Source organism: Syngnathus floridae, chromosome 4, assembly GCF_059516105.1.
Source record: "Syngnathus floridae isolate MCC-2025c chromosome 4, RoL_Sflo_1.0, whole genome shotgun sequence".
Lineage (NCBI taxonomy): Eukaryota > Metazoa > Chordata > Actinopteri > Syngnathiformes > Syngnathidae > Syngnathus > Syngnathus floridae.
The window spans coordinates 14,399,082-14,425,717 of NC_142416.1; the positions used below are offsets into that span (position 1 = coordinate 14,399,082).

Consider the following 26,636-nt stretch of genomic DNA (forward strand, 5'->3'; position numbering starts at 1 on the left):
GTGGGTGAGACGGGACCGAAACAGACAACGAATGTTTGTCATGTTAGCATCATATCAAAGCATGAGTCAGACTGTAGGATCATCTCTCATCGAGCAGACATGTTGTCTTAACATCTGCGATAAAAAGACGCTATACGAGGATGTGTATGAGAGGAGGTGAGGGAGAACGAAAATGAGTCAGTAAAGGAGATGAAGTGATCCAGAGCAACAGAAAAGCAGACAGGGATAGCGATAAAACTGAAAATTGCCATTGGAGTTGATTAGAGCACATGGAGACAGGTTCAAAGGAGAGGAGACAATCTAAAGGAAATACAGTAAAGGAATGAGGTAGTGCGGTCATTCCGAGAATGAAGTCATTTTCTCCAGACGCGGAGAACGTTACTGGGCTCTGGCGAGTATCTTGGGAGAGAGCTGACAGAGTAATGGATCACCACCAAGTGCACGTGTACGCACACATGTGCACACATGTACACACACAGGCACGCACACACAAAAGGTATTATTAGAGCGGGCAAGAGCATTTAATCGTAGGAGCCCCGAAGACCCGCCTTCCACTCATTGGGTTTTGTGCATAGGAGACTCTCACTTCTTCCATGGGATTGGAGAGATAAAACACAGGATTAAAAGCCCATCAGAAAGTAATCATTGACTGTGTGAGAATCTAAACTTCACAGCAACTCTGTGACAACCCCCCGAAGTGCACCCTGAGGGGGAGCAGCCAGCCAGTCCACGTCAACTACGGCCTCGATTGCCTCCTGCCACAGGCCACCTCCTCCTATTAGGTGCCCTTAACCCCGTTACGTAAAAAAATTCTGTCAAAAAAATTTATGTAGCAATTGGTCTATACTTCCAGCACATTAAAAAGTCATTAATAAAAAATCCATCCAACCATCAATTTTCATGAGGACTTGCCCTTAGTAGGGTCACAAGACTGGAGTGATCACCACACAAGCATGCAGCTGAGAGTCAAACCCCAAATTTCACAGTGCTGCCCATATTCATAAAGAAATACACATTTATTTTACGATTCTAAAATAAAAAGCAATAGCTTTGAAATGGATGTATTTTTTCTGTATAAAAATCATTTGAAATCTTGTGAAAACAGCCAACAGCAGGATATAAATGTTAATTTGCAGATTAACTCTCTCAGTAAACCAAACTACTGTATATACAAATTTACACCACTGCATAGTACAATTATAGTAATAAACACTCAGTGGGGTATTGTTATTCATCAAAACAGCTCATAAAGGCAAACTTTCTTTAATATGTATTCTTGTATTGTCAGAGTGTGGAATTGTTGTAAAATCTGCACCACGTTAAAACCCCACATGATAAATATTGGGGGAAATAACTCGTTTCTCTTTGGCTGTAAACTGCAAACAGTCAAAGTAATCAATGCACATTTCTCCTCAGCACCTTTCCAGTGCCAGTCAGATATGTTCTTCAAAATGTTATCACAACTTTTTTTTTCAGGATGACTGAATCACTCATCACTTGCTGTTCAAACACAAACTGTCACACTACATCAAGTCTTTTAAGTGCCTTTTGATTGTAGTCAATAAAAAATGCATTGACGTGTAGATGTTGTTACTACTTTTTTTTCCCCATTTTATTTATATTTTCAAATCACATTAATGATCGCTGGCCAGCACAAAGGAAAATGAGTGACAGACAGCGTTGAAATGTGCCAAGTGTTTTAAGACAACCAATTGAGGAATCCTTGAATAGAAACCAGCAAAGCCAACATGTCAGGAGATCTGACGACTTTGACAAGTTTGCTTTGCATAACAGCCAAGTGATAACACCCAAGTTTGCGTTGCTTTAGAGCTCAATAAATATGTCTTTCTTTTTCTTCTGCTGTGCGCAAGTCAGTGGGAGAACAGCAGCGTGAGTGCACATTTAATAAAATAAAAAATAAAAAGTGTGGGGGAGTGATAATTGTATCACCACTCCTTCTGGCCATGACAAGATATGTGCCTCGGATTTTAAGTTTCACTCATTAGGCACAACTCTGTTTACATGCAGTGAATGACCCTTTTAAAATCTGAATACTGCTAGTAGTCGGGTTTTTAAAGGCCATGTAAACAAATTTCGGAATAAGAAAAAACTCAACGTGGTTTTACAAGTTCAGGCAGAAATAACAGAGCATGTTATTTTACACCAGCATAGATTGTACCTCATGTCAGGTCAGGGGTGTTTTTCCTCTTCTTACTGCAAGTAAATAATAAAAATCAGTCACTTTGAAATTCATCTCATGTCTGGTCACATGTGTAACCACTGCCTTGCTCCATTTGATTGGATTTGAATGTTGCTAGTGGTTATGGGGATTGGCAAAACAGAGACGTGACAATGCTCAAGGCAGAAATCATTCAAACCAAAACAAAGGATTGGATAAGCCACAATAGATGCACAAAAGAAAGAAAGAAAAGTTGTGTTTCTTCTTAGCAAAAATACTCAAGCCAAATTTATGCTGCACTAAAACGACTGCAGAGCACAATTTATCCAAGACGTTTAGTAGATATAATATCATAAATATACAGTAGTGCATTAATTCCCACCTCTGATTCGGCCTGCACTGTTGCAATATCCTAAAAACAGCGCTGGGCTCGTTACATCCATCACACAGAAATGCTGATAAACATCTGGACAGACATCCAAATTGACAGATGGCTCTTGTATTAGGACAAGCATGCTTTTTGTGAGTGAGACAAATTACCAGACTGACATACACTAAATCTACTGGGATACACTGGAAAAGGACACATGAGGAAGGAAGGAAGCAAAAGTGGGACTCAGTGACAAGCATCCGCACATCTTTTAAGTGTGTATGCAGATGTGTGAGTGTGTTAATGTGTGTAGCCTGGGTTCGTATGTGTGTGTGCATGGACGGACGTCTGTGTGTCATACCACTCCGGCCATTAGAGAGGCACTCAATGAAAGCAGTAACATGGTGCCAAAACAAGGTGCTAAAAGTCTAAATGTACTGATGGAGGAGGGCTAACATGCACTGACACACACACACATTTACACACACACGTAAGGAGAAGAGGGACAAGAGCTGTACAGTCAACTTATACTGTAGCTCAGTATTCCACATGCGCATAGTAATGTATGACGAGTGGTGCATGTACCCTTAATTCAAATCTGTAGAAAATGCCAGCCATTCCCCTAAGCCTAGTCTAAATGACAAATTTAATTCATTGAGTTAATGAATGCAGCAAAGGAGTAGAGTACAATATGAAATAGTTACGGGGAAGCAATAAGAGAGGCGGCGTAAAGTTCTTTCTTTTCGACCTTGATGTGCAATTTTGCGGCCTGTTCACCTTAAGGAAAGCATAAACATCCATTTGAAAGCTTAATAGGAAGTCATGAAACTGCTGCTTGTGTGCTGTATGTGTGTACCAAAGCCCCCCCACAGGCCCTTAAGTGGTGTGTATTTATAGAGTGTGTGTCTCTCAGGCCCACCGGCTGGTTATATGAGCCTCTTCTAATGGCCGGGAGGATAGGAAACATCTATAGTCATGTTTCCTAAAAACACACACTCGGTTAGAGACATGCACAGGCTTTTAATGTGGCTGGCTTAAACTGACCTTTTATACATGACTCGAAAGCAAGCACATAGAACGGCTTTGGAGTTCGGCAGCATGCTGATAAGAGGTCGAACCGAAACTCGATTTTAGATTGAAAAAGAAAAAAGGGATGCATGCTTCTTAAGTCCGATGGACGGTCCCATTTTTATTTATTTCACCCTGCCTTTGTAGAATGTCCCTCTAGCTTAGGTATCATCCTTTCGCTTGTCCTTCATCTGAACCACCCATACACAACGTTCACATCTGTACACACCCTCTGTGTGTGTGTGTCTGTGTGTGAGGCCAGGTGGCACTGCAACAGCAGCAATTTAACTGATGCTCCCACCATATGGTTGGAGTGATAGCATTAGAAAACCTGCGCTGAACCTGAAAACGAGATGAAGGAGACAGATCGGAGGGGCGGGCCAAAACGCACTACACAGTGCATTGTGTTGAAGTGAATATAGAAATTACAAAAACATATGTTGTGCACTCAGGCCAGAACGTATAAACATCTCCTCTATAAAACATCTCCAGGTGGGCGTGCAAGCGCATAGATGCAAGATGACCAAGATGTTTGCAGGCAATGCTCAGAAGTGTGCAGGAGCGCAAGCAAATGCACACACATGGACAAGTGTAGACATAAGCTTGAATGGTTTTGGTGTTTTCGCAATCCGGGTGGTTTATGCCTTAAAACTGATTGAATTTGTCTAGGTGGAATCTCAACCCCTCATTAACATCCCTCTGTCCTACTCTAAGCTTTGTGTAGATACTATTTTAATCTTAAGTGGGAACTTAAATGTGCTGCTGATGAAACTGTAAACAAAACAGGGACCCAACAATTGCGGTGTTTTCTTTTAAGTCTTACACAATATTGGAAACGCCTTTGATAGCCTTAACTTTAAAACAAATTATTTTTATTGTTCATCATTCAGTAGGACAACTGTGGCGTTGTGGTTATTAGCACATCTGCCTCACAGTTCTTGGGGTAATTTCTTATTTTAAAATATAATACACCAAGCAAATGAGAAAAGTATTGCAATCAATAAAAAAAATTACAGGTAATGGAAAATAGTAATGTCAAAATGTTTCAATATTTTTCTAAAATCAATTCAACTATGGATATAATCATCTGTTACGATAAGGCTTTGTAAATACTTTGTGGAAATTGTAAATGTTGTGAGATGGTTCCAAAATAGAATGACAGGTGTTTTATTTTCATATTGCATGTACAATTCCGTTTCCCCTTTAAATTCTACTAGCCGAGTTGGGTAAATGCTTTTTGGAAATCTGTGATGAAACTCAATTAAAAGCTTGAAATACATACTTGATATGACTTCAGCTGCCTCTCAGCTCATTAGTGTTTTTTTCTGATTTTAATTAAGCTGCTACACTGGCTTCTCAAATGTAAATAAAACATGAAAACTGTCTGAAAAAAAACACACAAATATGTGCATAATGGTGCATGAAAATCTTTTCAGGAAGTCACCTTGACTCGCATTGCACAATCCAAACAACATTTGCACTTCTGAAAGTGAGGAGCAACCCTCGCAGGAATGTTGACTCACAATATGTTCATGTAAACGTGTGACCCACGGAGAGGCTACATAGAGTCATCTCCAGCTGTCTGAAAAGGATGAGCCTCCACTTTAACCCATCCTGGAGAAAAAAAACCCAAACTGACAGCGACGATCCCTCGGCGAGTCACAGAGGAAGGGACGCGAGGACTAATTGTGTACTGTATTTGAAATGTTAACCCATCTAAATATTGAAATTGTATCCACATTCTGAGAGATGTCAAGTTGGATTTTCTTCCGTTATACACGCCGCCCCCGTGTGTCTCTCCGAGGAGAGCTGACATGCTTGAATGGCGTGGACATAAGATCATTTTGTGAGAAAGTGAAGGAATGGCTGTGATGAAAATGAAAATTTAAGGAGAGACAAAGCAGAGAGGAAGAAAGGGGAAGTAAAAAATGATGCAGCACCTTAGAAAGAGCATAAAGCAGCAAAGATAGTACAGTAGGTACTATCTTTTACTGTCCCATGTGCCGTTTTATGTTCAATTTCTCCCCCAGTGAACTCCAATGAACTGAACTGCACATACACTAAATAGTCTGCGTTATTTATTGTACAACGGTGCCCTACCAGCCATCACAACAAGCAGATGGTGCCGTTTTTATTTCTGATGGGTTTTTTATATTCAATACAAAGGAGTGATTAAAAGCACGAGGGGTGCTGGGGTTGCAATTCCCAAAATCTATTTTATATTTAATACAGAACGGTGATTCCATATGCAAAGCTAATGTCTTTAAATAAACCCGTGTCTTGCAGTTGGTTGCCCACAGTTCACTTTTGTGTCTAAGGTCCAATGAACGTGTGTATCGAATGTAAATGTCTAATCATTGGCCACAGATGATTTTTTACGCACGAGTCTTGCTCGGGCTCCTCCCAGCCTCGCATGGTCCATTTCTTCTTTTTTAATCTCGGAGGGGACTCGCTCGCAAGGCCTGATTTATTTAGCACCTCCACCCCAGCTGGTTCACTTGTCATTAATTTAGTGGGTGTCGCATTTGCATGAGCAGTCAGACGCCCCTACACGCAACATACATGGACTTCTTCTCATCCATAAACATGCAATCTCTTATTAGTACTCCCCACAGAGCTGAGGCATTTGGTGTGAACCACTAATGAGCCCACAATTTGACCTAAATATTCCAGTCAAAGATGCGCCGCCTACCACCCTGAGTTTGTTATCTGGAATCTGTCTTGTCTGTTGTTGTTCATCACTTCAGGAGACAAATGTGTGTTTTTCTGTTTGTTTCACTAATAGGAGGGACCACACCATGAACAAGAAATGCGTTAATGTCCTCACGCGAGCAAGGTGAAGGGTATGAATAAATGATCACAAGACAGAGACAGCCGCCGTCTAAGATAACAAATACTGCGTGTGTACGTGTGAAAGAAATTGTACATATATTTGGTACGTTTGAGCCTGTTCTGTCATTCACGGCTCACTTACCCACTTAATATTGAGACAAAGCATAGCATTGATTTCAGCATGACTCCATTAACATTGCCGCCATATTGCACACACACATTTACAAAGGAAGATGGTATTCGATTTTTTATAGACATTTTCATAAAATGCCACGATGAAGCCAGGATTTTACAGTCGTCCTGATACGTGTCAAAAGAAGTTAATTAATGGATCCATAATCATCCAAAATTATACACCCTGAAAAAAAGCAATTGGTTTGTTTTTTTGGAGTTGCGGTGGAAGCATGTTAAGCCTAATGGAGAGGAGGGAAAGGCAGAGAGGACCAAATGAGGCCGTAAAAATGTCATCAACAGGCGTTAAGGAGATGAAAGTGGAGCCGCGTGTTAGTTGTACACTGCATGTTTGGGAACTTCCCTGTGGACATTTGACTGTAATCTGACATTCAGGGCAATGAAATCAAAGCTGTTGATGCCACACTTTTATGCCATCCCGCTGTACGATAGAACTACTTTTATATTGACCACACATTGTGACGGAAGTAAAAGTTGTGTTTCAACCTCATCTGATGGAGGGAAAGGGAATAAAACAAAACAAACTAAGAAAAAATATTATAAGTAGGGTTACGCAATGAATAATGATTTTCACAAAAATCTTCTACCCTATGTGTAGATGAATAATGAATAATCCTTTACAATACAATACAGATATGTACATTTTTCATTGGCCATTCACGATTATGGGTAGTTTCTTCAATTAACACAAAAAAGCAAGATTTAGGGGTGTGTGAGGAAACTAGTGGGAAAATCCCTCATTCCAAAAATATGCACGTAAGACTCATTCAAGACTGAAGTCCAAGTTAAGATTACATTGACCTCTCACTGTTACACAGCAGCACTTTAATCAATGAAATTTATTTTAATTATGACACTATTGTACCTCCTTTGACCACAGAATTCTCTGGAGGTACTCATTGGCAAGATTTTCCAGTGCCCGTGTCGGTTCCCAGAACAAATTGGACGCATGTGAAAGAGGAGGTCAATGGTCGGCAGTTAATACCCGTCACATGTAGACGTTTTTATCACATATATGCTAACGAAGGACACCCTGTGGACTCAAACCAGCAACCTCGACACCCGGAAGCCTACGATCGCCACATTTAAATACAAGTAGTACAACAATGAGTAGTTGCCCTGCAATAAACATACAACAGTAATATCATCATATACCGTATTTTCCGCACTATAAGTCGCACTGGATTATAAGGCGCACCTTCAATGAATGGCCCATTTTAAAACTTTGTCCATATATAAGATATATACATTTGGCCCGCGGGCCGGACTTTGGACACGCCTGCTGTAGTAGCTCAATATTGGTCCATATATAAGGCGCACCTGATTATAAGGCGCACTGTCGGCTTTTGAAAAAATTTGAGGTTTTTAGGTGCGCTTTATAGTGCGGCAAATACGGTACATGAGGAAAATGTATGAGTGTGCAGAGCAGGCCTGTGTGTCTCAATGAAGGTTTGCCAAGAGCAATAAAATGTCGATTGGCAGAGACCAAAAAAGGGTTAAATATTTCATTATAGTTACTTTGCCCTGCAGTGACCAGCGTCCATTATGAGACATGGTTCAACATTCACAGGGAACATACACACTGTTATCCATGCTAAGCAATGAATTTTTGGGGCAATACAATTTCTGCTGTATGCATTCTTTTACAGTAATATTTCTGATTCCTTATGACTAGTGAAAGTACCACTGTGAGATGATCCTCCGGGCTGCCGTGTAACATTTACTGCAAGTTTTTATGTTCAGGGACATGCATTTGATTGATGGCTAATCATTACATTTTGGACTTGGACGATATTGAATTTTGCTTTAATATATCAATTGTGTCCTCATGAATGCTTTAATGCTTTTTAGTGCATTTTTTTTTCCATTTTTAATATCGCTCTTGAAAAAAACCCTCTAATAACATAGTTGTATTGAGTTGATGGATTCATGGTATCACTGTAACCATTATGAGTTGCCAAACACTATTATTGAAATTCGGCCCACTCAGTTGCCTCGGGCTTTTTAAGTAAGACACTCGATACTTTTGAGTGAGTGTTTGCAGGTCAAAGAGGTGAAAATCTACATTTATAGCGGAGAGGAGTTCTTTACTGATGGTGGAGAGGTGCCAAATGCACTTGTTATACATGCACAACATAATATGCACACACTCACACAACACACACTGATGTACACACTTTTTTTTACCGTAAACAGTACATGGGGAACGCTTCACATATACAACATGCAGTCTTGTACAAGTTGGATGCTTTTGAGTAATATTGTCTGCTGCCATTAAAGGTCTAAAGATGGATACAAAAGGGACTTTGCCAGCATTGGCGTGTGTGCATCTGTGTAGCTTTTCAACGTGACTGGGGAATAATTTGGATATATTAGTGGAGGGCATTTAAAGAAAGTGACCCACCATTGCTCCCAGTAGTTTTCCGAGTCGTCTTAAAAGCATCACCATCTTGTTAGGAAATGTGTGAACTATGACATGTTTCCTCTCCCTACTTCTTTTCCTTGAGCCTTGACTGCAGAGAGAAAAAAAATAACTGCATATTGTTCAGGCTTTTGCAAGGGCTTTATTGTTCTCTCCGGATTTGATTATAACTGGTCATCTCATTGAAAGAGGAGGAATTGCAATTACATCAAGATTTGGAATTAAGCAGGCAAGAAAATGACTTCCAACGAGGAGATCCTTATTTTTCTTTTGGCTGTGAAGGTCAGGCCACTTAAATCCTTATATTTAATTATGTTGAATAGGTTTAGGGTTGTCATTTGAAGTAGGTGACTTTCACATGTATTTATGGATATGTGAAATGTAATAAATAATCAAATATGTATTTATTATATTACTTATATATTATTTATTTATTGTATATTTATTTATTTATTCATTTATTTATTTAAGCTTAAAAGATGTGCACGTGCGTGCATGCTGTGCAGAGAAGCCGTGTTGATGTCACGGCAGCTGGCGGGCACGAAAGTCTTGATTAATGATTTGGCATTTTGACAGTTATAAAGGACATTTGAGGCCCTTGGTAGAATGAACGCACAATAGCAGCTGATGTATTACAGTCCAAAATGTGTCACCTACATAATGAAAATACACTCACGCTCACTCACAAAATTAGGAACACCAGCGACATCCAATTATTGCAGATCCAAGAGAGCTCCCAATTCACCCCTTATAAGGATTAACATCCTTGCCGATGACAAAACATTATAATTCTATATGCATGTCATCATGTCTGCCTCACAGTTACGGGGAGTTACATTTCAGCTCTGGTATTCCTTTGCAAAGTTTTCATGGAATTCCACATTCCTAAAATATAGAGGTTTTTCTCTTGTGACAAGTTTGGGGTGTAACTGGCTGTTCTCCCAAAGCCTGCTTGGATGGATTCCATCTTACTCATAACTTGAGGAAGATGTCTTCCCTTCAGATAATGCTCAGTTTTGATGGAAACTATACACCGATACTCTTTATTAAAGCCGATTTTTGATGCAACCTTCATAGTCGATTTCAAATTTGCCAAGAGTATCTAACAAAAGTGGACAGTAAATGTTCAGTTTGAAACAAACCAACTTTTTAAAACGAAGTACAGCTCTTTGGATTTTTGACAGGAGGCAGCAATGGATAAAGAAGCGCAAAACATTCACATTCTCTTATCCTCAAACGCACACACACGTAAACACACAGGCAAAATCTGGCTTTCACGCAGTACATCGATACAGTTCCGATTCTGTGACAGTGTGAATGTGAGTGTGAATGTCTGTCTGTCTCTTTATGTGCTCTGAGATTGACGGGCAACCAGTCCAGAGTGCAGTCGGTCTTTTGCCCGACATCAGTTCTCACACACCCTGAACAGGTTAATTGGGATAGTAATAGATGGCTGAATATTATAGCATGAATAATAATTTCTTCCCATAGGCAAAACAAAACAACAAAAGTGAGTTCCTTGAATGTCTAAAGATGGATACAAATGGAGCTTTTTCAGCATTGGCATGTGTGTGCGTGCGTCTGTGTGCGTATCGAGGAGTCGCTGTGAGCAAAAGACGGAATTAAAGTCACCGTGGATCTTCAAAGCTTTTGACAGAGTGTAGAGTAGCACGCCAGGATGAAAGTGACACTGATGACAAGTGCACCACAAGGCACACAAACACATTCGCTCCCCCTCGGGCGCACGCTGATATTATACATGCAACCTGCTGCATACAATGGGAACATACTGACAGATGTTTACGGGAAGGGAGGAAATGTTCATAAAAAATAAACTCGGTGGGGAAATGTGAGTGAGCGTAGAAAAGCGAGTTGTGTTGTTCAAGGGCGCGTGCAGCTTAAGGGATTGAAGAAAGTGGGAAAGTCCTCGTACATCATCCTCAGAATAATTGGCATTCTCATGTTTTCTTCATCTCATAATGACTCGGGATAAGTTGCCCACGTGTCACGGTGTTTTAAGTAGCGGTCGACGGAGCTCATGACAGCCATGCACTTTTTTATTAAGGCTTTTTGTGAAGGTTTTGTCATCCATCTTTCTTTTGAAGGCTTTGCAACGGTGCTCACATCCCATGTTGATTGTGCTCCCACACCAACTCTTATCTGATTGGATCCTCCGAGCGCCCAAAGGGATGGTCCGCAAATAGGTCTATGATCTGATTGGATTGCAGGCCCCCTGGAGGAAGGTTACGAGGGAGGTCAAAAAGAAAACCGATGCTAGCTTTGGGATAGCGCAGACGGGCTTGCTGGGGCAAGCGACACACACCAAACAGGCCAAGGTCTCTCAGGAGGTTTGAGTGAAGTGTTTTGCGACAGTGGAGGGAGCGTGGCGAAGACTAGATGTGCGGTCATGACTTAAATACAGACACACACAAAAAGGCCATTTCTGATTTGAATTTAAAGGTGACATGGAGTAGCTGAATCCAATCCCCATATTCAGAGAATTGTAAGATGAGAATGTTCTTGAGGAGCATTAATGTGATAAATTCACAGATCAGACTGTTTGATTCTTAAATTCTATTGTTTTGACTCTCCACAGAAATCATGCAACTATTTAAATTGACTTGTCTCTGCACACAGAGATTTTTATTTCGAAACTCAACAAACGTCATTGCATGGCCCTTTCCATGTAAGGAAAAACATCCTCTGAAGGATATACTCACTTTTGCTGGAACATGAAACTCAAAATCACCTAGCAAGTTGTTGTCACATGCACTTAGTCTAAAAGACTTACCAGAGAAGTTTACTCTCAGCAAAGCACTCATTTGTGAGCCGCCATAAATATGTAAACTCACTTACCGGCAGAGTTAAAAGGCACGATCAATAAGTGCATTACAGTACATGTGGAACCACAGACCTAACTGGTAAAAAGGAACAACATTGAAACTAATTAAGAAGTTTTAAGATATTTATAAACGTATAATAATGTGTGCCCATTTCAGGGTGTAGTCTGCCTCTTTAGCTAAGCCACCTGGGATCGGCTCCAGCTCGCCGCGACCCTGAGCGGCACACTCAGTATGATTTTTATACATTTGGAAATATTGACGAAAGAGAATATTGTTTGTGACCTAACTTGCAGAGTTCATTGCAATGAATCCCTTGTATAACAAAGCCATTTGTTTTGTTGAGCCACTGTTTTTAAACAATTCCCTGACATCAGCTCATCCATATTAATGCTGTTATCTGCTTGTTAATAGGCATCCCATCAGGTGCTATGAGGGAGGATGCTGTTAATGATGCACAGGATTGTTTTATAGCATGTTCTTATCCTACATTTAATCTGATGGATATGTTGGCACAATTGCAGAAGGTAGATTAAAGTCGATGAGCAAAAACTGAACTGAATTTGAAAACTGAAGCGGGCAGGAATCTTCTGATTCATGTCACATTCTTGGGAAGCATAGTTGCAATGTTTTAAACATATCGAAGCGTCTTGAATTTAAAGAGTGTCTACATGAGTCATTTTGATCAATGAGAGTAAACAAAAAATATGTTTTATTTTTAAATACCATGGCTTCATATGGGTAAATATTGCCCGTACCGAAACAGCCGTGCTTCAAGTCCTATTTTCAAAAGGTTGTTGATGATTTAGAGGAAAGGGCCAAGATCCTTTTTGACACAACAAATGGTGGTGGCCCACCTAAATATGTTTTTTTATATATATTGTTACTATAGGCCAATCAGTTCCTTATTTCCTTCAACTATCTTGGTCAGATGACTCGGATTTTGTAATTAGTCTGTCTATTTAGCTCCCTTGTCGCTGTTCAGTTCTTGTCGCTTCATTGACTTTCTTTGCTGATACAACAACATTCAGGTTTTATGGGAAATGTTGTGGCTGATGCTTCTTTGGTTTTTACCCTCTGCTCAGGTTTTGGGTTTTTCTCCAGTGTTGTTTCGTTGTTTCTTTCCTTGTTTTATCCTTTCCGCAAAATGTCCGATCCAATTACATTTCACAGACATGTCACACACTACATTGAACAATTTGCCATGAATCTGTTTTATGCAAAAGAATAAACAGAGTAGATTTCAAATCACAATTTTCCAATCCAATTATGGTCACTGCATTTGCATTCAAACTCAGCAGTTAAAAAAAAAAAAAAACGGATATGTATGCCAATAAGTTAATATTGAAATTGAATAAACAAAATATATTTGACTAATTACAGTGAATGGCTTATGTTTTTAATTCCCAGAAGAGAAGCTTATGATTTGGTTGATGGCGGGCAAAGAAGTGCGCATTCGCTACCAACTTGTGCATGCCCTCTCAATTTCACAAGTACACAAGCACATGTGACACCCGTCTGAGAAGAGATAGAAATAGATCACGCCCAGGCCTGTCATTGCAGGAGAGAGTCATAATTAGAGAGGCAATGGAGACAGGAGGTGTAGAAGACAAGAGAAAAAAAGCAGGGGAGGGAGTAGAGAGTAAAAAATAAATAAAAAAAATCCAAGGATGAGGAGCGAGAAGGTGATGGAGCGTGTGGGAGGAGAGAAGAGAGAAATGGAATCAAAATGGGGGAGAGAACAGGTTGCATGACGTCTTCTTGGTTGGCTTTCTAAGTAAGAAATCGAAAAGAACAGCTTGTACAAGGAAGGGGAGAAGATGTTTGAAAAGGTTGCAGTCCTACATGTTTCATTATGTGTAAACGAAAGCCTCAATTGTCTGAGATCTCTTCAATGAATTATATTAAGATTTCATACCCAGCTTGACAAGGGAATTTGCTGGCTGGAATTGCATGAAAATTTGATGCCAAAATGTGATGATCTTAATTTGATATCAGGATTTTGAAGTGTTCAATGCTGTCTGAACTGTAGTCATTTTCACTTAAAGTGATAATCCTGAATTATCAACACTACTTCACCAGTTTCGGATAGTCTCGTCAATTTTTCTTCCAAACTATTATTTCATTAGAAAGTTACATACTACGGCACTTTAAAGAGCAACAGACATGTGAATATTTGAACAGACTCAAAACAGCCAAGTTATCGGAAGACTAAAGCCTGAATTCAATATTGGATGAATCAAGTGTCACTACTTAGTACTTAGGGGAAAAAAACAGTGCAGCCAAGTAAGCTTCTTTTTTTTTTTCCCGATTTGTTTGGTTGGGCTCAATGTTCTCCGCCAAATGTCGGCAGAGGATGTGCCAAGCTGTCACTAGGCTGGCTGCCAGCCTACCTCTGCAAACTGTCGTTGTTCCAATAGAAATAAAAATAAATGGCCTCTGCGTCTGTGGATATCTATGGTGTTCTGCTAACGTGTCTATCTACTTTGCGCTACTCTGTCGACATTTCTACTTGACCTTCTCCTCCAACATGGACACACACACATACTTTGGAGGTGCCCTCAACATGCACAACGCAAAGCCACTTTGAACAGACGTATTTTGACGACTTGTATTGGATTCCACATTCTATGGCACACGGGGTACTGAAAGAAACGAAAACAAATGGCATCTCAGTGTATTGTTAAACAGAGTCACACCTTTGGTGAAGGAGAGAGATGAATGATTCATAATGCAAAGCATTTAAAGTCCACTGAAATAAGCAGGCGACTAGAAATGAGAGGGATGAGCACACAGACACACACAAACACACACACGTACATACTTTCTGTCTTGACTAACTTGGCTGAGCCAAAGTCCACTTTTCAGCCTGCAGACAGCTAATCAATGAGGAAAACAGCAGAAAATATGATAACATGAGCGAGCACAAACAGAGAGCACATGCTACTTGTGGACACCACACACAAACCCACAAATACACATTCTGATGCACAAACACTGAATGTAAAGGTCATCAGCAAGTCTGACTGGCTGCCAATCAATAGAAGAAAGAAGCGAAACACTGTAACGGCTATTTGGGAATTTGGAGTATTTTGTTCCGCGAAACTCTGAATGTTGTTGTCGGTGTTGGCTGACCTACAAATGTCATCAACAACCCAAATAACATCAGCACATTTAATTTTGTTTTGCCACAGCAGACACCATTTGTCAAAAATCAATTAAGTGTACGTCTCCCCGGTTTTGTCTGGTAGGAATGTCATTTTTTATATTTTTGCACCAGATATTGTTGACATGCACGTTTAAAACTGCATTTTATTTTTTACTAGTAACAATTTTTCACATGCTCACGTGCCAAAACAAGTGTTGATAATGTCCCCACAAGTCATTATTTATTTAACATTGAGGATAATTGGCTAACAATAGCTGGCAGTTTTTAAGTATGTAGTGAGAAATATTTATGGCTAATAGTTTACTGGCCATCACCCAGGGATTGGACTGTGTATGCGGATTCAGTCTGCACAGGTACAGTTAGAGATTTGCACGGGGAATTAGTTTTATATTTACTTGTACACACACACAGACACAATATCCATGCATTGACGGACTCCATTTTCAAGGAAAAATGTAGAATGCTTTACCTCTGCAGAAACATCCCCCTGCCAATTTTATTGGGGGCATGTGTCACCAACATTGGCGGCACAAAGTCGCACTGTATTTACAACATCACCGTCATACACACGCACACGGTTGCACACAGAAATGAGGTAGTCCCTAGGGAAAGTCATGTCTTTCTGCTTCATAATCTATCTCCATTAGGCACTAGTGATAGGTTCTGATTAATGTGCACACTGGCAATAAACACGGACGGAAAAATAATAAGAATACTGACTGGAACTCATATTAGCCCATAAAAAAACATTGCAGTCATGATGATGCATAATTGTTGTGATAGTCACAAATGAAAATTTAGCTTCAAACATTTCAGTTTGAACACATTTTGCTGTTTTTCACATTCACTGCATACACATTTAGATGATTTATGGATTGTGAATTAATTTACTGATGGCATGGAATTTAATTTATTCTCTCTTTTTATATCAACTAAGAATAATACATTGTTGTCCAGAAAATCCCATTTATGTATTTTACGTGTGACTATATTTCTGATACACCGAATGACTTAAAATTAATCATAATTTATAATTAATTTAAGCAAGTGTTATGATAAGTCTGAAATCTGTCATTCACAGCTTCAGTACGAGTTATCATTACGTGGAGATTTCTGACACCTATTAATCAACACCAGTAGACATAATCACTGGCAGCCACATGCTGTAAAATCCCATGAATAAAGCACTTTTTTTTTTTTTGCCCTGTAAAAAAAAAAATACCTTAAATCGAGGAGGTGCATCATGGAGATTATTCAGTCCTCAGATGTTTAGCGACCAGTACCTTGGCGGTATCTAAAAAAAATAATTTAAAAAAATTGCAAATGACTTGTATTGGCTTGAAACAGTACCATCAGACGATTTCCAGAAAATTGAAAGCACTTTCGTGCTTTAGAAAGCACTTTCGTGCTTTAGAAAGCACAAAGTGTCCAAACATTTTCATAAGTACACAGTTCTAGCCAACATTAATGGCACCCATGACATTATACAATACAACTTCATTTATATGGCGCATTTCACTGAAGTTGTAACAAAGTAATTTGTTACAATTAATTGATTTAAGACAAATCTGGAGGCAGTCTTTCTTCCTAAACAGTGGAGGGGGGCTTTCTCACAGCTTAGTTTAATTTTTTTATTTGCTTCAATCAGTCATGCCAACGTAATATTCTGATTGGCATATTCAACCTTGTTTGGGAAGATATAGCATAGCATATGCCATCAATAAAATACAAGAGTGCCAATAGTTGTGGCCAGAACTGAATGAAAAGGCGACGGAGCCTCTCGAAAACACATCAACGTAACACACAAATACCATTTCTGTATTTCTTCAGACTGTCAGACAGCTACATTCCCGCAATTTCCAACTCTCCAGCTGTACCTTTAACCTGTGCTATCTCCCTTCAAATTCTTCCAAGGTCTATGCAATCTGTCTACTGCCACCTTCCAACCCCAACTCAAGCAACAGATCCAGATAAGTCCCTCACGGTCCTCCTTTCATTATATAAGCAAAAGATAGATTTGAGTCAAGAGCATGTTTGCATCAGCAGCCCAGCAGACAAGCTTCTCCACTCTCTGTGACACAACCCCTAGATGCAGCCATTTAATTTCCACTCATGTCCAGCTTTGTTCGATCCATAAGCGCTCTCCCTGGGTGACATGCATGCCCAATATGTGACCGGTGGACCCATGCGCACAACAACACAGATGGACAACTGTGTACTATTTCCCCTGTGAATTTGACTGGCACAGTTGAGTGGGAACATTGAACCAGATGCTCTTTAATCCTGTAATGAGAAAACCAGGCAAACACGTGCACAGTCGCACGTGCATACGCACGCACACAATAATCTGGTAGACAAAATGCTGTTCTTTTAATCTGGGTCCTTGGCCCTTATTATGATGAGACGAAGATTCCTTCCTCTATGTTGCAACTAATCATGTATCGTTTAGCTCATCACACACACAAACACGCAGAGATGTGAATGTGAATGGTTTTTTTTGTCTTGCCGTCTGTTTCGTTCTAACAGGAGAAGGACAGCCAAGATGGGGAGCAGAAAGACAGGCAGATGTGTCTGCAACAGTCACACCGACTCAACAATCTGGATTGGTTTGGCTATAAGGAAACGGGTGGATTGACAGTGTTTATTCCTGTAATTATAAAATGTTGTGAACCTGGCACTTTTATAAAAAGTTAGCCTGTTTTTGATTCAGAGGATTATTTCTTGTTTGGAAAGTGGTCCACAAACTCAAATTAGCTGCACAATTTCTCAACGGCAATACCTTGGTTTAGTCTTTCCTTGACCCTAACAAGAGATTAAAGCAAATCACAGGTTTTGTTTGGGCCAAACAATTGTGATGCCAGTGTCGTGGGACTGAGACATGCATGCTAAGTGAACGTGACAGTGAGATGGCTGCGAGGGTGAAGAAGGGGAGTAATTACAGATGCGCCCAAACACATCATTCCCCGGCATCGCCGGGCAAAAAAACAATCGATAACACTTCTCCTCACTTGCGCTGTCACCTGATCTTAAACACAAAAATGTTCACACTTGACAGAGCAGGCAAAATGCACATAATCGATGCAACGCTCTCACATGGAGGACCGCATGCTTTTGATTGCCACAAGATATGAAGGGTTGATCAATTCATAAATATCTGTGTTTAGAGAAGCACCATTGTCTCTTCTATTTGCGCACTTCCTAAGGCTTGCCTGCTACCCTTTGATATAGATAGATAGATAGATAGATAGATAGATAGATAGATAGATAGATAGATAGATAGATAGATAGATAGATAGATAGATAGATAGATAGATAGATAGATAGATAGATAGATAGATAGATAGATAGATAGATAGATAGATAGATAGATAGATAGATAGATAGATAGATAGATAGATATTCCCAACAAATGTGTCCCTGCGCATCCTAGACGCCTTCCAGGTACACCCGCTGTTTCTTGTGACGTGTCGGTTGGTTGAGTGGGTGACATATTGCTTCAGTCCCGTGAGTCTAAAACAATGTTGCGTCTGGTGGTGCCAATAAATCTATGGAAACTATTAGCTGCTGTCCTGGGATTATTCCACCTTATCATTTAGAGACAGATATTGGCGCACAAGCACATGAACACGTAGGTACACACACATTCCATCCTGCACAGTCGTCCAATTCTGTATGTGTATTCCATTGTGCTTGGAGTTTCTGAAAGCCTCGTCCTTCCAGTGATTTGAGCTAATCTCTTGATACCCTTACCACTTTTTTTATCTATTCCATCCATCTAAACCGAAGGATTTGTCTGGTGCTGTGCAATCCAGCCAAATACCTGAAGCTAGAAGCTTTGTGTCTGTGTGTATGATGTTCATCAATTAGAGGTAAAAATGGGAACAAATATGTGAACAAATGCAATCACATCTTTGCATTGTTTTTTTTTTTTTATTTGTCAACTACTGTACTTTTTCAGAAGAATAATCGCATTATTTGTACTTTTTCCTCAAGCCAGCCAACCCACACACATACGCACGATGGCCTTACTTCCACCGCTAACCCCTGTCTCCTTCCCCTCATCTTTTCATTTCGCCAATGTGCTTACCTCTTTATCCCTTCTCTGCCTCCCTCTATCCCTTGAGGAGAAAGATGCTATCTGTTCCCCTCCTGTCACCTCCGCATTTCCCCTCCCATCCATGTCCTCTTGACCTATGTCAAGGACAAAGCAGCTCAAAACAGCAACTTTATCCATCATTCTATCCGTCTATCCAGCAATCTGTTTTCCCATCTCTCAATCAATCAATCTCTCAATCAATCTCTCAATCCATATATCCATCTAACCATCTATCCATCCATCTATCCATCTATCCATCTATCCATCCATCATCTATCCATCCATCCATCCATCCATCCATCCATCCATCCATCCATCCATCCATCCAGCCATCCAGCCATCCAGCCATCCAGCCATCATCCGTCCGTCGGTCTGTCCATCTGTCTAAATAAAAATTTGATTCCCTGTGGAATTTGTTTGCTCACCAACTCTCCCTGTTGTTTATTGACAACGGGAACGCAAAACAAACATGACCACTATTGTGCTTTTATTGAGTGAAATAACTTTTCAATCCCTTTCAACTGAATGGTTGGTGGCCGCGTGGCACAGATTTGTGCTCAATCATCAACCTGATCTCGACTCGTATGAGTAAAGCATAGTACCTGTTCTAGAAAACTAGTTCTTACCCTCCAATCATTACACCACTATACCTTTATCCCAATCTTTTAAAGAGCTGTTAAGAGATGTCAGGGATGACACTGATTCTACAATTTGCATTCTAGGTAAGAGCAATGCTCCAGTCAGCACCTGATTATGACGTTACTAATCCACTGGAATGTTACAGAATAAAAAATGAGAGGAATGGAAAAACAATCCCCTGTTAACTTGTGAGGTAAACCCAAGACGCTGAAAAAGTGAAGCTTTGCTAGCTACACGAAAATGAGGGGACAGAAGACGGCTGTAAATATTAAAAAATGATCTGAAAGCTTTTGAGTCTTTAAGTGAACGAAGAAACAATGTGATCGCATGAGGCAGCGTATAAAGAATGCATGGGTAAACAAAATAAATCAATCATTACCTCCATTATACACGCATGATGCAGGACTAACGCGCAGCGTGCTGCCCACACCAAGATATCAGCAGGTGCTCAAACTACCCCCATTCTGTAGGCCCAAATTATATTTATTTCAAAGACACTTAAAAGCATGCAGTGTAGCAATCTGCTACTTCAGTCTAATCTGAAATTGTTGGACTGAAGTAGTAGTCTAATTTCAGATACGGTATGGCTGTTTAAAAAATAATAGCAGCAACGTCATGGCTGTCTCATTCATATATGCAAACCTCGAGGAAAAGAGCAGCAGTCTGCACACTGAGGTGCAGAACTGGCATCGTTTGAGCAAAGGGAAGAAAAAGAAGACTGCTCCTCTCACCTCTTACTTCAGTAGGTCAACAGCATCTTTACTCCAGAAATCGGCTTTGTCAATAATTTACACGGCTTCATCAATATTTCAATCACAACAAGCCTTATTTCTGTCCTGCCTGTAACACTGAATCTTTAATGGTCAACGGAATTCTTAAGAACAACGGTCGAGAGTTGAAATGCGCATGCGTGTCCATCTATTGGCACATGAACTGCTGACCGCCATTCACGCCAAGTGTGTTGGTGGTCTTTGTATTTTGTGTGAGCTACAGCCTCTAAATAACATTAGCAGCGTTATATCACTCAAGGCTATGCTGCTGATTAGACAGAAATAAGGTTTTTTTTTTTAACTCCCTCATCAACGGAGAGTGTCTTATCTCTTCTCAGTGGCAAGTGTTGTGAATTCATGCTGCAATGTCTGTCTCGTGTATGAAGAAAGTTTGTGAAGTGATTTAAAAAAAAGAAAAAGTGGGAAAGCTTTGACATTGTTGACATTGCTCAGAGCTATAACAAGTCAAAGCTCGAGTGCTGTTGCAACAATCGTTTCGGAAACTTTTTTCTTTGTGTACACGCACAGAAAGAATACAGTTAATAGGGAAAATACATAACATTTGAATCTTGACTTAGTGCCGACAAGGGGAATTTAAACAATGAGGGAGGGCACAATTTTTCGTCACTGTTTCGTCACCCACAAAGGATCGCCCGCTACCTGACTACGTGACAAAAATGGACATGCAAAGTCCACAAAAGCCCAGATTTGAACCTCAGAACTCTGAGACAAAGAGGCTAATTCTATACGAGGGCCACAAGGGCTGCTGCCTTCATTCACTGATTCCTTGAGTTCTTTGCTGCTGAAACCAAAGGTGATTAAAAACAAGAAACATTTGATTAAAAACAAACTTTTGAATAGAATATGCGACACATTCCCATTATCCTAGCCTCGTCTCAGACTGACCAGACCGTCTGAATGTAATCATTGGCAAAATGGCCCGACTTCTCGCCAGGTAAATATCTTTCGGCACCATTGAGCTGACATGAATTTGAGATGCAAAAAAAAAGCACTTATCCTTGCATCATTGACATGTAAATACTAATGGAGGGAGATGGCAGATGGAGAGGGAAGCGGGGAAAAACAGAGAGGGGGAGTCAAAGTGACAGAAAAGCTTTTGAGGGCTGAAGTACTGTAATAGTCCTCGTTGAAATGAATCTGATGGTATTCAGATTGACACAATCTTGGAAGAGCCTCAAACTCACAGAGAATCGTCTCCTTGCAGTGTGAGTCGTACGCAATTTAGTCGCAGGGTATGCTGAAAATGGCGTCGTCAGCGTGTCACGCGCCACGCTCCAATGGCGGCCTGTGCTGCGTGTCGGGCCCGTGCCGTATGAGTGATGACAGCCGGCAACTGGCTTCCGTTGGGATCTAATCAAATGTGGAGGGCCCACGTGGCTGCAGACCGATAGAGAGGCGCGCTAACAGAGCTGCTCAAGGGAGACTCATCCATCAAGCACAGAGCGCCAGGCTGCCGCTCGCAAAGATGGAGAGCTCGCAAAGATGGAGAGCTCGCTGACGGGCTCCTCAGAGTGTGTGTGTTTGCCTGAACACGCACATGCTGATAGGTGCGCAGATATCTGCTGTTTAAGATAACCACATTTGATATCTGACATGAGTGTTTACACAGCGTTTTGAAGGTGGATGATGACTTTATTGAGGCAGCAACCACTCGTGCACTACTCTGTCTACTATGCTGTTTGCAAATGTCAATTTCCCCTCCAACTGTTATGTTATGAATCACACATTCAACACAATTTGTCCACATTTGATACTGCACAAATCAAATTTAAATTTGAGTGAAACCAGTGAAACAGAATTGCTCTGTCAACATTGACAGCCACTTGTTGGGAGGCAGAGTATCTAGAGCACAATCGTATGCCCCATTTGCTAACGAACACATTGACAAATGTCAGTCACGTTGCTCCAGGCTGTTTGAAAGGTAAATGGGAAGTCATATACCTGTAAAAAACTAGTGATGTTACAATGAAGCTTCAAATTTGCTTCATGAACCAGTTGTCATAAAGGAGTCAAAAGGTTCATGAGGCAAATTTGAAGCTTCATTTTTCCATCACTCTTTTTTTGAATCAAAACAGCCCTGGATTATGAAACAAAATTTTAAATTGAATCACACAATCAGAATTACAGACAATAAATATAACTAATGCATTTCCAATACAATTAGGTCAAGGTTTTGAGACATCAACGGTTTGATTCTGGAATCGATTAAGTCAATTTCCATTATTTCCTGCAAAAAACATGATTTAGGGGTCACATTAGATTAAATGCAGCAAGTTGTAGACAGTAAAATGCCTTCATTCATTCATGTTATTAATGTCAAGCCAGTGTAGCCTGCCTGTTTCAAGGCCCAAAAATGCAATACAAGGCAAGTTAAACAATTGTTTTCGAGCGCAAATCATAGCTTGGGTACCTTTGTCCTTACAAATCTGAAAATAGAGTTGTGATCAAAGAAAATGAAATATGTGATTGGGATCAAATTGTACACGGAGCTCAAAGGGAGCGTGTGTGTGTGCGCGCGTGTGCATGTGCATGTGCGTGTGTTAATGTACGTTTGCGTAAACAGCACACCTATGAGGTCAGTACCTAATCCCAGCAGAGGTGACATTTTTATCGTTCTATCTTCTGAGCCCACACGTATCCACTGACCTCTTTGTTATTGCTGCTGTCTGAGATGTGTCAGGGCCGCACCATTCAAATCATACCTTCTCGATAGCATCATACCTTAAACGGATAGCAAATCCTAGATGCTCATTGTTGAATTTAGTAAGGACAGCTTCAAAAAAGACTTTTAAACCATTTAAAAGATCATCTCAAATCTTGACACAAAGATTGTATTGCTAAATATTGATTGCTACCTGTAACGAGTCTGAGAGCAGTGGCTTTCACAAGCTTGTATGGTGGGGGGGGGGGAAGTGGAGCTGATACTTGATACTTCCAGCATGACTTAATGTTTATTTAGTATTTTCTGAAGAGTTTTCAATCACACACATAATTAAACATCTGGCTTGGAAAGTCTCTCCAATCCAATTCGCAATTTATCACAGATATGGAGAATGAGCCTGCACGCTCCGCTTTCGGGGACGTTTGGAACAAAAGTGAAAATATAGGGAGCGACGGCTGGAAAACTGTGGGAAGGAATTAAAGAAAGAGTGGAAAATAAAAGAGGTTGAGTCGAAAGCGGGGAAATTAATTCAGAGTGGAGAGGAGCACAGAGTAAATTACAGAGAGGCTCAATGATTTTTTTGTGCCAGGAGAGCATTTGGCCAACTCTCTTCTTGTGGGTGACACACACAAGGCATCTGTCCATTTCAAAGTCAGTGTGTGTGTGTGTGTGTGTGTGCATGCGTGGGTGCACGAGTGTGTGCGTGCAAATGTAAGATTTGACATGTGGTCACTGGAGTTTAGAGATTACAGTCAGAGGTGAGCCAAACTGACAAGTGTTGACATCCAAACGACATGATTTATTTCTGATTCCAGCCTAATACCCTTTCCCAACCCTTTAACAAACACAAACACAAACACACACACACACACACACACAGGACTGATTGATATAAAAACTGTCAGTCTCTCCTTCTTGCTGCCAGGCGTCTTCCAGCTACATGTTGACACATTGACAGGTTTTGATCTATCCATAAACACTGACACAAACACACACAGATCAATGGGCCAATGAGGGGGGGGAAAAAAAAATCACAGGTACCTTCAGAACTCTTTTCAAATGTTTCTTTTTTTTGGTACTTTTTTTTTTTCTTTGTTTGCCGGTATGGGTCCCGGAGCAAACAACTGTTTTTTTTTTTTTTTTTAATTTTATCTTTTTTTTTAATAGAAATGTTATACTGAAAGGCTATAAGTGTTTTTAGTAGAATATTTTGGATTATAAAATCTACTCTTTTCCCACCCATGAATTTCATATCAGATGTCCGTACCACTGGTGCCCTAACACTCTCGATTGTGATCACAACAAAATTAAATTGGACCGCTCCGCCATAAAGGCTGCCTATAACCCACACAGAAAACACGCAACCTTGATCCCAGAAAAAAGAACCATACGAATAACATTTCTGCTTAACAGTATTTTGTACATTTTCACTTTCATGCTGGCTGCCTGAATGGAGAGAAAACAGTTTGGTCAGAACCAGAATTTTAATCAGCACCCATTGTAACAATCTCCTCTGAAGTGTGCCCTTCCGGCCACTTAAATTCTGGCTTGAAAAGTCACAGACTGTAGTTTATGAACTTTAACAGGCCATGTTTTACATGTTAGTATGCACCCCAAGATTTTGATGTTGGCACATTTTTAATTGGAGTATAAAAACTGGGACTGTCACAATAGACTAGAATTACGTCAGCACCACCCTTTCGCCTCGTGCATGTGTTGCGAGAGCTTTGCATCAGATCTTCACAGATTTCAGCTTTCGTCCATACAACAGGTCCTTCAGCTGTTGGTGGGGATAGAAAAGTGAAGTGGAAATAGCTAAGCCATTTTTGGTCATGGAATAACACTGCCTTCTACTGGATTTGAAGGAAACTACTCGATGGGTGCAAGTAGACTACCTTTACGCAATAATATTCAACTAAGCCTGATTTTTTTATCTTTTATTTTTGAGGAAAACAGGGGAGAACTCGCACACACTTGTGGACAACACAGATACAAAGATTTGAACCCAGATCTCATGATTTGGAGGCAAACATTCTAACTACTGTAATGCCAAAACAGCATTTGATTATGTTCAGATAAACGAAAAGAGTGAAGAATGGAAAAGGTCTTAAATTAATTAAGCTTTGCTCACGCAAAAGGGTTCTCACCAATGCTTATCATTCCTCCTATCTGTTCATACTCAAATTCACATCCATGAGGAATTTAGTTTTCAATGAACATGCATGTTTTTTTAAATGTGGGCAGAAGTTGACAGTCGGAAAATCCACACACCAAGACCTGATTCCAGATTTGAACCCAGTGACCTCTTGTTGAAGGCAGCCATACTATAATATTTGGAAATCAAGTGCATGTTGGACAAAGATTAATGCAGCAATGCAGTGAGAGGGTCGTGATGACACGATAACATCTTCCTACTGAGCACAGGCCACCATTAAATCTAGCACTAGGAAGATGTCTTGAATCCTCATCTCAGGCCTGTCTGGTGTCTCAGCAAACACAAAGGGTGCCAGATTGCACCAGTGGTGGCCACAAAAGAAAACAGCTTGAAAGGTGTAAATTAAACATAGCTGCAGACGTTTGCAAGCATGATGAGCGAAAGAGGTCTGCAAGCCTCCACAGGCAATGTGAATAATTAACAGGGCCAGTGAGCGAAGCCGGGTACCAGGCTGGGTGTTTTGTTACCCCACCTTCACTCAGCATGGGTATTCAGCATTAGATAACCGTATCTGTCTTCATGGCTTGTGTGGAGCTGGCTACTTTAGATGATTACACTATCTGATTTCTGTAGAAGCCTCTTGCTGTGAGGTAACGTTTCCAGACAGAAAGTCTATACCAGCGCGCACCAAGCTTTTTTTGCGCCACACACCGGTTACATGTCAGACAATATTTTCACGGACCGACTTTAATATAAATAATAAATTTATAATAAATATATAAATACGATGAAATAAAATGACAAAACAAATACAAAGTGCATAAAAAATAAAATAAATAAAACTCACCATGATCCACCATGCATCTGCTCCGCAGCTTTATTTTGATCGCGGTGACCGCAGAAAATTCCGATGGAAAGGGAAGCAGGATTTTCAGTACGTTTGTGCGATCGCGGGATATTCTATCTTGATTTTAATCCAGCTTTCTTTTTCTTGGAAATTGTAACTTCTTCTTTTGTATCCACATTGTAGGCATTTTTCCTCTTTCCAGACATCTATTTTTCATATATTTTGCTGGTTTCGGGACGGGACCGGGACGACCGTCTTGACCTGGATTTACCTGTGTCAAGAGGGACAGGTGCACCGACGGATGCAATTTGGAGAGAATCCCCAATTTTTTTATATTTTTCAAAATAAATTCTTACTCATTTTTGCAAACTTCG

At 40.3% G+C, this 26,636-nt stretch overlaps 1 long non-coding RNA gene across 2 annotated transcripts; it reads right to left on the reverse strand.

The window, feature by feature from the left end:
• Nucleotides 1-1,986: 1,986 nt before the first annotated feature.
• LOC148399331 (uncharacterized) lies at nucleotides 1,987-26,553 on the reverse strand. Of its 2 annotated transcripts, none has more exons than XR_015857914.1 (3): nucleotides 26,263-26,553; nucleotides 16,295-16,366; nucleotides 1,987-2,214 (listed from the first exon to the last, which is right to left on the reverse strand). It is a non-coding gene; the product is annotated as an uncharacterized LOC148399331 (long non-coding RNA). The 2 variants fall into 2 exon arrangements; XR_015857913.1 differs by lacking the exon at nucleotides 1,987-2,214 and adding an exon at nucleotides 13,209-14,548.
• Nucleotides 26,554-26,636: the final 83 nt, after the last annotated feature.